This window comes from Marmota marmota, unplaced genomic scaffold (assembly GCF_001458135.2).
Source record: "Marmota marmota marmota unplaced genomic scaffold, marMar, whole genome shotgun sequence".
NCBI lineage: Eukaryota > Metazoa > Chordata > Mammalia > Rodentia > Sciuridae > Marmota > Marmota marmota.
In genome coordinates this window covers 29,979,784-29,992,855 of record NW_026000221.1, presented here as the reverse complement: position 1 = coordinate 29,992,855, position 13,072 = coordinate 29,979,784, and the positions used below count along the sequence as shown (strand labels likewise).

The 13,072-nt window shown below is 38.5% G+C and overlaps 1 protein-coding gene across 1 annotated transcript in view; it reads right to left on the bottom strand.

Annotated features, from left to right (window-relative positions):
- Positions 1 to 9,548, bottom strand: part of Neto2 (neuropilin and tolloid like 2) — a 64,286-nt gene extending 54,738 nt beyond the window's left edge. The window contains exon 1 of the mRNA XM_048792241.1: positions 9,440 to 9,548. The gene's annotated coding sequence lies outside the window, so the exon portion shown is untranslated. The remainder of the gene's footprint in view (positions 1 to 9,439) is intronic.
- Positions 9,549 to 13,072: the final 3,524 nt, after the last annotated feature.

Sequence of the window (13,072 nt, the reverse complement as noted above, 5' to 3'; positions counted from 1 at the left end):
ACCACAAAACTAGCATATAAGGTAAACAAATCAACAGAAACCAGGAGGGCAACTATGACAAAAAAATTAAAATACATGATGATCAATAAAAGTCTGTCCATATAAAATAAGATTTATGAAACTTGTAATAGACTATAAAAGCAAGGTAGAAGAGTCATACTGAAAATAAAGTTGCATTATATATTATATTCTTTTCTAATTTAGAGGGCTGCTCGCCATTTTCTTTTTCCCCCAAATAAAATTACTAACTATTCATAATTCAATCAGCCAAATGAGATGTGCCACAGGACACAAAAACAACATATAACAACATATAGAGAACAAATCTGCACTGCAATTTGGGATAGAAATATTTACTGAGACAGTTTTTGGTGATATAGTACTCAATCATTCTAAATCACACATCATACTAAACACAGTTTCCTGATTGGTATCATAGGATCTTTGTACATTGCTTGAGTTATAATCAGGTTCATATTAAAACAAATTTCACTAATGCCAAACACTAAAATTCTTTAGTACATGAAACAACTGTGTGCTTTGTTCTATCTCTTGTCCCAATTATATGTGACTGTTCTTTCTTCCTCTTACCAAAATGACAAATAATTAAAATATTTCCAGAAATATTTTAATACTTTGAACTAAAATATAATGTATACAGGAAGACATTAATTCTTTGAGGCAGAAATCCACACCAAAATAAAAATTCTAAACTCTGTAATCATGCAATTGGATTATGAAGAGAACTTTTTATGATTTGATGCTTTGAAAAAGTAGTACCTACCATTTATGCCCTTACTTCTGGTTTTGCTGTCAACTTAGGCCTATAATAATCTGTGTACGGACCTCACTTAAGATGATGTCACTTAGATGATGAAGACAGGTACTGTTGAGGTGTGGAACACAAATCCTCAAAGTTATTCCTTTATTCCTCCTCTTTTAAACCTGAATTGGCTCCAAGCAGAGGATCTTGTCTTCAGTCCTTCCAGTTTAGCCCATTAAATCCCAGGTTTTCAATTCCACAAATATTTCAATAAGATTGACAGAAGTACATTAAAATAGGTTGAAAATAATAAAGTTAATAAATAAACTGAATAAAACGCGGAAGTAACATGTTTCTGAATACTAAAACAAAGTAGTAAAGGTCTAGTATGTCATAGGTTTATTGATATTTTAATCAGAATTGTAGTTTTTTTTTTTTTTTACTTTAAATAATTTTTTTCTGAGCTCACATTGAGGCCTTTTTATATTGGCCAAGGGAAAATTAGAAATAACATAAAATACAGAAAAATAAAGCAATATGTATTTATAGTAAAGCTATAGTAATTAAAACATGTAGCAATGATATAGAAGAAACAGATGATCTCTAACAAACACACAGAGCACCCATTGTGCAGCGGGTAGCAAGTCAGTTGCTGGGGAGCAATGAACCAAGCAGATTGAGTCTTTACTATCTAGTAGCTTATAGATAATGAAAAGAAAGAAAAGAAAAAGCTCAGAAACAGACAAGTACCCCCAAGCATTCATGATGATATATGAGTTATTGGAAACCCTTGGTGAAAATATGAAATTAACAAAGATTTCTTCAATAATATTTTAATAACTTGGGAAAAAGCAGAGCCCTATTTCAAGCTAAACACAAAAATAAATGCCAGGCTCTGTTGTTTGGTGTGTGTGTTTGTGTGTGTGAGAGAATTATGTATACTCCTTTGGGTAAAGGAATTTGTTTACTAAAGATAGAAACAAAATTTTTACATAGTTTATTAATATGTATAATGTACAATTTACATATAACAATTAACAAAAGGAAAATTATTACACAACAAGAAATACTTGCCAATAAACAAAACCAAAGAAATTTAGCCCAATATTTAAAAAAGCAGATTTTGGGGTCAACAAAAATTAACTGGGAAAGATTTTAAGACAAAAAGGGACATTTCACAAGAGTTTTGTGGGACAGACTTGACCATAGGTACAAATAAAAAGTATGACCTAAAATAACAGAGGGGCTGGCTTATAAAGTTTCTGCTTAGATTCCCACTTCAGTCTGCCAATGTGAATAAGCAACACCAGCAAGCAGGAAGTGCTCAGACCTAACTGGTTAAATCTGAATGCAAGTCACAATTCACTGGTCAGGTATGAGAGACAAAATAGGTCTTGCCAGAGGTTATTTATCTTGATAGTTTAAACAGGAACATACTAGGGAAGAATCAAAAAGTTCCATGTGTGGTTCATCCAGGAACAGAGAATGTGTGTGATCCAGTTAATGGCTATAACCCATTTTGAATTTGGGTCTAGTTAGCTGCTTAGAAAAACGCCAAGTTTCCATGAAAGATCCTAAGTTCACATTTCCCCCATTTGATCCAAACTCATTAGCAGAAAGTGCTGATGATCTATTGAGACAGTTATGTTCCATCACAGCATCAGAATGGTTGGCTATCTGCTCTGGGTTCAACCAGTCCTACATTGGGATCCTGGTGACTAGGTGGTGATCAGCTGAACAGCTGAAGCCATTTGTTCATTAAGGGCACCTAGACACCTGTTAAATCTGAATCAAAGTATCTTTGGTTAAGTTGGTTCTGGTTTCTGGCTAGAGTATATCCAGAGTTTTGAAGGGGCTAATCTGATTCTGGTGGGGGTTTCTTGAAGATATCTGTTAAAAGAGGCTACGGTGATCTTAAAGAGAAGTCAAAAGTTCAGGTTTTAACATGACAATATTTAAAACTGTAGGGCAAAATGCAAGAGGGAACCATTATCAGAAGGTAGCCAGCTGAAAATATCTTAACCAGGTATGAGGAGCCTTTGAGAGACCCTTTAGGAATTTGGCCAATTTTAAGATTTTTGGAAGTTTCCAACTCAACCTAGCTCTAAGTATTTGTCCACATACAACATTATGTCTTTGCAACAGCACAGGCACCTCCCTGCGCAGCAAGGATGTAACCTAACACAATGCAGCTATTCAGGACTATGTAACCAAGGGAATCCAAAGATCTTTGTTGAGCTCTAGAGGCCTGAACAGTGGGATAAATGATTCTATTAACAGTGCAGGAAAGGTTTCTGACCATATATTCATTCTAAGAGGTGTCAACTCCTAGCCAGTATCCTACTATTCTTCCAAATATAGCTTAACAGCCAGGATCAGCCCTCTGGTAAATCATATCCTTAGGAACGCCCACAGCTGTCATTTCATAATCAGAGGGGTTGTCATCAGGATAATCATTGATAACAGAAAGAATCCCCTTCTCTCTACTGTGTGATTTGGGTTGGGATAATTGTCTAATTGTAATATGATAAAAGTCAAGGCTGAATATCCAAAGAGGTAGGCAGTCAAGGTCCAAGAGCTGTTCTGGTAGCCACAGATGAAAATAAACAGGGATATAAAGGATCCTTGAAATGTTTGGAGGTTAAGAGAATTGTTAGTGGGAAAGGCTGTCCTGTCTGTAAGAGGAAGAGACCAAGGCAGAGCAAAATGATTCATTCCCCATTGATGGAAAGCAGCAGGTTTCCCACTTGAAGTATCCATGTTGCAAGGTTCATGTTGTTGACAAAAAGGTGTTCAGGCTTCATGAGAAGCACTTTTGCAGATTTGATCAAGATACAAAGTTAAGACAAAGTTAAGAGAGGCAGGAAAACAATTGTGCCGTTTTCAGAGGGTGAGGTAAGTGTATATTTTTGGGGAGCCTACAATGTGGGGGTAGGGGTGGGCAGTAACTTAGAAGCAGGGCACAGGTCTTGTTAAGTAGATTTGTACCCAAAAGGTGGGTTATGGATATCAAGGCTGTAGGTGGGGTATGGTGGTAAACCCAACATTTTGTTAGGTTTCCAGTGATGGCCTAAATCTGGAAGTAAAAGATGATTTTTATCCCCATTTTCTCTTTTGTCTGTAGAGAGCAAAAGGAATGGCTAGGATAGACAGGACAACAATAGGAATCATTATTAGATTTAAATGGGAGTCTAGTGAATGGGGAAGATGAAAGGATCAAGGAGGTACTGAAGGTTGTTAGGGAATTTTTCTAAGAGTTGGTCAAATTGGCCTACGTAATGATGATCTTCTGAGACAAGTTTTAGTAAGACAGTAATTAAAAGACCTAGGTTGGGGGGCAGTAGTGAATTGATACGTAAAGACATACTGGTGTTCAGAGACAACAGAAAAAGATAATGAAAAAAATAGCAATAAGGGAGAGAAGGGCAAAGAAAATCCCCAAGATTTTAATTGATTGCTGGTTCATTTTGAGTTACAATGGACTGGTCCCAATTCTTGGGTGAAGCTATCTACTTCTGTCATGTTTCTTGTCATTTGAGAGCTTATGACAGATTATGGTGCAAGTGGATGCTATTACTAAGGCTAGCGTACACAAAAGCATTTACATATCAAAGTAAAGTTGCACCATATTGGAAGGAGACAACAGTTAAGTCAGTCTTAAGAATTTGAGAGAAGTAGGTGGGGCTTTCAGAATATCCTTGGGGAAGGAATGTCTAGGTATATAATCGGCCCTTTCAGGTAAAGATAAAGAGGTACTGGATATCAGGGCATCCTGAATAAAACAATGTAGAAGCCAATAGCTTTAAAGTATTTGCTCTTAGGGGGAACATTGCACAATGATGTATGAAGGCTGGGAACTACTGAGGATTGAGAACCAATGTTAATGGTTCTGAAATCCCACACAACTCTCCATCCTTTTCCATTAAGTTTATGAACAGGTAGGTGGGAGTACCGCAAGGACTGGTATAGGAAACAAGTTTCTTATGTATAAAGCCATATATGAAGGGCTGGATGCCACCCAAGGGATTTAGGGTATACTGCTTGATAGTGAGTAGAGGCTTCTGACACACCTGGATTTTACCTGGAGGTACTGAATGGATATGACTAATATCTGTGTTGGAAGATAACTAGAGGCTCTTGGGTAATTTCTGGAAGACAAGAGGGGGAGGGCTGGTAGGGTAGAATGTTATACCTCAGTAGGTACTGTAAAGTCAGGGCTTTTAGGTGGGGTTAATTCTAGTATCATTTTCCCTCTTTTGGAAGAAAGAGACATGGGTTTGATACACTCCCAGAAAATCCATCCCGAAAAGGTTTTATGTGGGCTGATGGGATGAGTAGGCAGCAGTGATTTCCTGAGATAGTGACTGGTAACAGACAGATGTGAAAAGTGGTAACATGATATTAAAGGAACGATCCTATAAACTGGGCCCATGGTGCTGACCCCCCACATGCTTTCTTTTAAAAAGTGACTTACCTGTGGCCCTGTCCTAGTTTAAGTCAACAGGATGTTTTACACTCCTAAGCAAACCTGTTGTCTGCAGGAGCAACACAGGCCCAAACACTCCTTCCTGCCCATAAGAACTCAAGTTACCCTGAAATGGGGGGTGGGGACACTTTTGTGATCTTTATGCAGACCAGATTCCAGAACTTGGGGATATAGACCAATTAAAAGCAAAGTTCCTAACTATAAAATCTTTAAGAACAAGTTCCAGTTAGAACTGGGCAGAACATGCCAAGATGACTCAGTTGCCTGGGATCTTCAGCATGTCACTGTAATAGTAAAATCTCCCCTCTATGGGTAAGACTACATGCAGTAGGGGCTTGAAAGTCTCATGCGTTCCTGATACCAGTCAGATGTCAAGAGGTGGACCTGGGTGGGACTCTCTGGAAACTTCCCTAGGACTCCCAATAAAATAGAAGGGCAGAGCGAGTGTGGCCGGTGCATGCCTGTAATCCCAGCGGATGGGGAGGCTGAGCCAGGAAGATCGTGAGTTCAAAATCAGACTTAGAACAATGCCTCTCAGAGGTTTGGTATTTTATTGGTTATATTGCATGCAAATAGAAAGTTTTAGAATTCAAAAAAACCCCTTTTCGACCAGCAAAGTTTTAGACCATCCTGGGTTATATGGGTCCAGAAACTTAACCAATCATACTTTTCCAAACCATAATGTTTAGTTATGAAAGAAGCTGGAAAGTCAGGTGATAACTGATTAGCCTTGTGCAATTTGACAATTATGGGAGTCTCCATAATTGTAACCTTTATAGACTGAGTCCTGATACCTAAATGAAGGCGTGCCCTCCTACTTGGAATAGTCTCTAAGACCTCTACCTGGAACATGGGAGGTCTGGATTTCAAGAGGACTCATCCGATATGCCAAGGGGCCACCAGAAAGATAACAGAACTTGGGGCTCTTGAAGAAACCGAGGTGTTGGTCCAGAACAGTGCTAAGAATAACTGGAAGGTCCCTTTGGATCCAACTTCTGACACCAAAGAATGTCAACAAAAATTCACCAGGAATGACTTTAAGACAAAAAAGGGAGGCTTTCTTTCAACAGTTTGCAAATTTTGGGAAAAAGTGCCTTTAGTTCAAACCCAAAGTGTGACCTGGAGGAACAAAGTTCTCGACCAAGTTCCCACTCCAGTCCACCATGTCAACAAGGAATGTCAGCATGAAATGCTCAGTCCTGAATGGTTGTTATTTAAATTTGACTGCAGGTCACAGCTCATTGGTCAGGTCTGGGCAAAATAGGACTTTCCAGAGGCCATTTACCTTGACAGTTTAAATAGGAACATACCCAAGGAAGGATCCAAAAGTTCAGTTTTTGGTTCTTCCAGGAACAGAGTATGTGTGTGACCCCCAATTAGCAAATGGCTATCAGATTCCACTCTGAATTTACATCCAGTTAGCCACTTATAATCCTTCTTCGATAGTCAGCTTTTCTTAAAGTTCTCACTAGTTTGGATCAGGCTCTGAAAAACTGATATATTTATATTCTGCCACAGAATAATAAACTGGCACAACTTTTTGAAGGTTAATCTGGTAATATGTATTAAGACTTAAAATTTGCAAATTCTACCCAGTAATTCTATTTCCAGGTTTGGGAATGGAATTTTGTGGACAGTGGTTTGCACTGTCCTTTCTTGTGTGTGTGTGTGTGTACACAGTGCTGGGCATTGCACATGCTAGGCAGGTATTCTACCACTGAGCTACATTCCCAGACTCAGAACAGTTCTTCCCAAACTTTCATACACATCATCATCACTCTGAGGGCTCAAGAAATCACAGATGGGTGGGGGCAGGGCATGTTCGCTTTCAGATAATTCTGATCTAACAGGCCTAGGTTAGGGCTTGAGAATCTGCATTTTAACAAAATCTCTAGTGAAGCTGCAGGACCCGGAACCTGGTCCACTTTGAGGACCACTGCAATTGGATGATGACAGTCCTACAGACACTTGTTTCTGATCATGTGCATTTGCCATGGACCTCTTTTTGCATCTAGAAAATTACCTTTACATTGTCTAAGACTTACTTTTTATAGCAAGCTTTTCCAGATTAATTTTATTTGACAGCATTCAGTTCTCATTTCTGTGACTGCTCACCAGCTCTGAGTCTGGTTTTGTTACTTTTATTTATTGTCCACCTGACTATAATATCAGCACTAGAACTAGCCTAATAAAAATACTAAACTAACATTTCAAACAAGATAGAAGTATAAATATTTTTGACACACATACAAACTACAGATAAACAGTCAAGGGCCAGAGTGAAGGCTACATCATTACCAGGCACATACGTGCCTTCTATCTTATTATTCAGCTGTGTGTGACTTTCATTTCCAAGGTTAGTTTATGGTTCAACATGGATGCTATAGGGCCAGCCATTATAACCTTCCTTTCAGTTACCATTCCTGCATCCTTGTTGGCAAGAATAGAGACATAAGGCACCCCTCTTCCTTGAAAAACACTTGCCCAGAATCTGCAATTATCTAAAGATAAAAAGTTTAAATAACAAAATAACACTTCCTGTAAGTTGCATGCACTATTCTCTACTTAACATCTAACTAGCTACACATAGTCACGCGGCCCAACCCTAAGGTAAGCTGGGAAACAGTCTTTATTTTGATAACTGTCTACTTACCTAAAATTCAGAAAATCAATAAAGGGTAAAGTGGATATTTGGAGACAACCAGAAGTTTCTGCCACAGTTCTCTAAGCCTACTGTGTACAGAGCAACCAGTTACCTTTTTAAAATATAAATCAGATCACCTCATAGCCTTTCATAAAATCTTGCAAAACATCCCCATTAAATTTAGAATAAATCCCTTCTCCTAACTCTGGCTTGTGAGGTCCTATGTGATCTGGTACCCAACTATCTCTCTGATCTCCCTAGTTCTATCTATGGCTATACAGGCCTGCCCATTACTTCAATACACCAAGTTAACTCCTGCTTTACGGACTAAAATATGCCTTCAGTCTAGAATCAGTCTCTCTGCATGACTGACTGCTTCGTTTCATTCCGTTCTTGTGAGGCTTCCCTGATTTCTAAATAAGCTCTACATTTTTTCCATCTTGCTTTATTTTCATTATTACTAATACCACTTGGTGTTTTAGGGATTTGTTATTGTCATCTTTTCTTATTAGAAAGAGAGGTCTTGTCTATCTCAATTCACTGATGCGTCTCTAGTGCCTAGAAGACTGCATGACCCACACAACACACTGTATAAATTAGATGAATATATGAAGCAACTAAGAACGATCCTGATTACACATAGTATGTACAGAGCCCTGTGCCAAGTGATGAACACACATATCAGTTTAACAGTAGCCACATATATGACTCAGTGTTTTTGTGTGAGCATAAATCAGGGGATGAGAAAAGAATTGAGATTTTTTTCTCCCTTTCTTATTTTTCTCAGGCTGGCTCCATTTACCTTTGTTAGTAATTAAACACGCCTCTAAGCCTTCCTGTTGTAAGCATTTAAGTGGTAAACATAGGTTTATTAAATCTAACACAAGATGCCAGACTGCAACAACCACATAACTGGTCTCCCTGCTCATTAGTATTTTCTATAATGAAAGCAGAAATGGAGTGCAATTAGAGTTCACATACTACTTGACACAGCAGTAATTTGTTTTTGATAAACTACAAAGAACAAAAAAGCACCCCAATATAATCAGACTCAATTTTACTTTGTTAAGAAAAAAGATGGATAGTGAGCCTTAAGATTACTCCCGCCTACATATGCTAATCACCTTGCCAATCACTTTTCTAGGAGTAGCTGTAGCAGAAGTGCTTTTTATATTTTCTACAGAATTTGACAAACTTTTTGTTAGTAAAAATGCTCTGAGATGGCAGTTTTGTATGCTCTACTTTGATTAAAGGAGTCCCTTTCAACATCCACAGCACTGTCATCAAGTTTTATCATGATCAGGTCATGTCTGAAAGAGGACTTGATATCTTCTTTGTGCTGTAGTTTCCAATATGTTACTCTATGCAAATTTAAATGAATACATTTTAATGTCATTGATTAGAAAACAACTAAACTTTCAGATTAGCATACTGCACTCTTGTAATTTTGTGTACAATACAACAAATATGTTGAAAAGTCACCCAGAGGTTAGAGGTGATAGAAGAGAGCAAGGCCTCCCACCAATCATAGCAACCTTGCTCTTACCTGTTCTTGTTTTGAAGTACTTTCTTATAAAAGTGACTTTGAAGGAGTTCTGTTATTAAGGGAAGTTTGGAAACCCCTAAAGTAGATCACCTCTCAGGATCCTCTTTTCCAACTGAAAGAACATAATAATAGGGAACTCAAAAGTGATGCAGGGACATAGATTTTTTTTTTTAACATCAATAATTATTATGCGGAAGCATAAACAGAAAAATATAGGAGACTGTGCTGAATGGGTAGTACCAAAAGTAGAACTTAGATTGTTGTTTTAAAATTGTAGATATGGACTTCATCACTTGTAGTCTATTATTTTTCTTTCTTATTCCAAAAAAGGACTGAAAGTATTTTTGATTTGAGCTTTCTTTGTAACATAAACATATTTTCCTAAAAGGAGAATTTGGTCTCAAAATGTAAACTACCTTCTAGTTGAAGATTTATTATAATAAAACCACTTCTTAATAAGACCTTTCAATTGACAATGTTAAAAAACAGTTTTTCCAACCCCTTAGGAGAAAAGCCAAGAAGTTATTTTTTAAAAGTTACTAAAAAAAAAAAAAAAAGTTTACTATTCAAGGATTAGTTTTTCAGTATAATTATTTTTTCATAGTTAGTTCATGTTCTTTGATGAGGCCCAAGACTGAAGAATAGGAGTTCATGTAGACCTAGACAGAGTTTTAAAAGGTGTTACCAAGGGATATTTATGCTTTGTTACACTATAGATTTAACCACAGTTTATATACTTTAAATATCACTGAGTCTAACAGAATTCTTCTGCAGCAAGTGTGCAGCATTAATAAGAACAACAACAAAAAAATGGGTTTATAATCCCCATTTAAGGTTTTCATAAAACCAAAGACAGAATGTTAACTCAAATTTTTTAAGACCCACAGTGGTAATGAACAGCTAAAGTATATTATTTATTTTCAATAATACTGTACATGGAAGGGTTAAAACAAACCTAGTAAAGTTATCCTTTTGTACTCACTGCTGAAAGTAAAACAAAAAGAATAAATGGAGTCTTAAAAAACTAAAATTCTACTTAAAAACTCGTACGCTCATTATGGTTGTTTTAGTAGAAACTGACTGTAATATTCCAACAAGACTTTTCTTAGATAGCATCTACCAATATGCAAATGTTTAATAGTTACTTCAGACTAATTTGTTTTTAAAAGTCAATTTTTAAAATTAAAACACTAATTAATATATAGATAATACAGACATTGGGTTAATAAAATCAAGTCACACAAATGGTTGTGCAGTAAAATGCAAGTCCTCCCTTCACTCGTCTTTCAGTCCCCCAGATTCCTCTCTCAGGATCAATTTTTGTTAATTTTTAAAAATCTTTCCAAACCAATTTCTAGCATTTACATGCATATACCACAGAAGACCTAAAAACAGTTTGTCTTCTTTCTAGTAAGCTTAAAACAAAAATTTAGCTTGAGCTTTAAAAACATTCTAGCATGTAAAAATAGTGTAGGTTGACTAACATTAAAAAAAGAAAAGCCAGATACTACATTGTTTTCACTGTAGCTTTGCCATCACCATAGAATCCTTCTCGGAAAGGTGCAACAACTAAATGCTTCGCGGTGGCCAGAGAGGGCAGTGTGTACCAACTGTAAACGGAAAGGCAGATTAGCTGCAAACCCCTTCACCATAGGAGCAGCAGCTAAGGTAATGAGACTCTGCTCAAGGCAGCTCAGTTTTCCAAGTTCTTCAGGTGAAGCTGGGTAAACAAAACCGCGTGATTTCTTCTGGGTGTGAGTCGGGGGAGAGATGATACTCTCAGATGTGCCCTGATAACCATAAGAAGGTGTGTGCAGTCAGTGCGACGGGAAGAAAATTCAGCTAAGTAACATTATCAGATATCCTACTATACATGTGGTTTATTTTAAAAACCAAATCTTAACTTCCAAAGAATGACTTTATAATAATCAAGAGTTTACAGATAACTATAAAATTTCAGAGTTATTTTTTATTATAATAAAGGAATCATTAAGAATTTATGGACTGTGAAATAAATATTCACCAATTCGAAAAGTCCTAGGTTCCCTTAGTACAAGCTGAATATATAAATATATACTTGGGTAGTTCAATATTTTAAATCAAATAAATCTCAAGAATTTAGGACTTTTTGTCCAATTAAAACGTAAATTTGCAAATTAAAAAAAAAAAGTAAATTTGTCCAAAACATAGTACATCCAATTCAAATTGGAAGCAGGATCACAGCAAACTTTCTAATAAAACAAATTTGGAAAAAAGTGTTAATATGGAGTAAGAAAAAACAAATTTGTCATTGTAGAATATTATGGTAGTAAAGAACTAGACATGCCTTTAACTTTCCCCTCAATATAAACGGTTTTTTCCCCCCTAACAATTGTAAGAATTCATATTCAATTCCCAATTAAATAGGTGGTGGTGAGGGAGAGGAAGTCTTTCACTGAGTTGTGACGGTGTTTTCTCTGAGAATGGATAAAAGGATTTATTCAGTTAAGAGTTTCAGAATGAACTTTGTGTCGCAAGCTAGATTATGTACATTTTTTTTTTCTAAAATAATACCTCCCGGGAAATGAAAACCCGCTAGAGCATGTTTCAGAGCTTTGTGCACTTGGTAAGCCGACTGTTTTAATTCTCCGAAAACAAATAAGAAGCAAACACCAGCGGAGCGTATTTTGGGATATGCAGAAAGGAGCTGGAGGAGTGACGTTCCAGGGAGCAGCGCGTCCAGGGGAGAGCCTGGGGCACAGCCCCAAGCAGCGGCGCTCCCCCGGGGCCGAACTAAGTCGGGTCCGCGGCGCACACGCGCCGCCCCCGGAGCCCGCAGTGGTGCCGCAGCCTCCTCGGCCGCAGCAGGTGGGACCCGGCCGGTCCGGAGGCCCGTTCTGTCCCCGTGCGGACGCCGCTGGGCTTTTCGAAAAACGCTCCGCGACGTCTCGTATCCGGCTTTTATTGTTTGCGTGGAATTACTTTTTGGTATTACGTTCGGAAAAAGACCGGCCTTAGCTCCATTGATACGGACCCACAACTTTGCAAAGCAATGTCCGTTAGAGGCGCGAGCGCACAGATCGGAGGGCCCCGCCGGGCCGCCGGGGCACCTCCCCNNNGGGTCAAGCCCAGCCCATACCTCCGCCGCCGCAGAGCGCCGGGGGCAGCAGATGGAGTCCTCGGTGTCTCCCGCCCTCACCCACCTGCCGGGTCTTCTTGCTCCCTCGCAGGCTTCCAAACCTTCGGTCCCCTAGCAGCTCAATTCAAGGTGAAAACTTTGCTCAGCTCTGCTGGACCACCTGCCCGGGTCAGGGAGGCGAGGGTCCGGGCAGAGGGGAGGCTCTCAGAGTCCTTAGCGCCAGGTGAGTTAAGCGGACCAACGGTAATGATTACTGACGGTTCCTGAACGCTTACTAGGTTGCCGGACACAGCACCACGCACTTTCCATATCCACACTTTAAATCTTCCCACCCTCAGAGGATGGGAAGATCCAGACAGGAGAGGTTAAACCATTTGTCCAGAGCCAGTGAGCAGGCAGGCAGAAGTGTAAATCCCGGGTATCTGCCTCCTGGATAATGCCCTCTTACTAAGCCCTGCTGATGGGTGGTTAACTCGACTGATAAAAATCTCCAGATTTGCCAATGACTGTCGTTT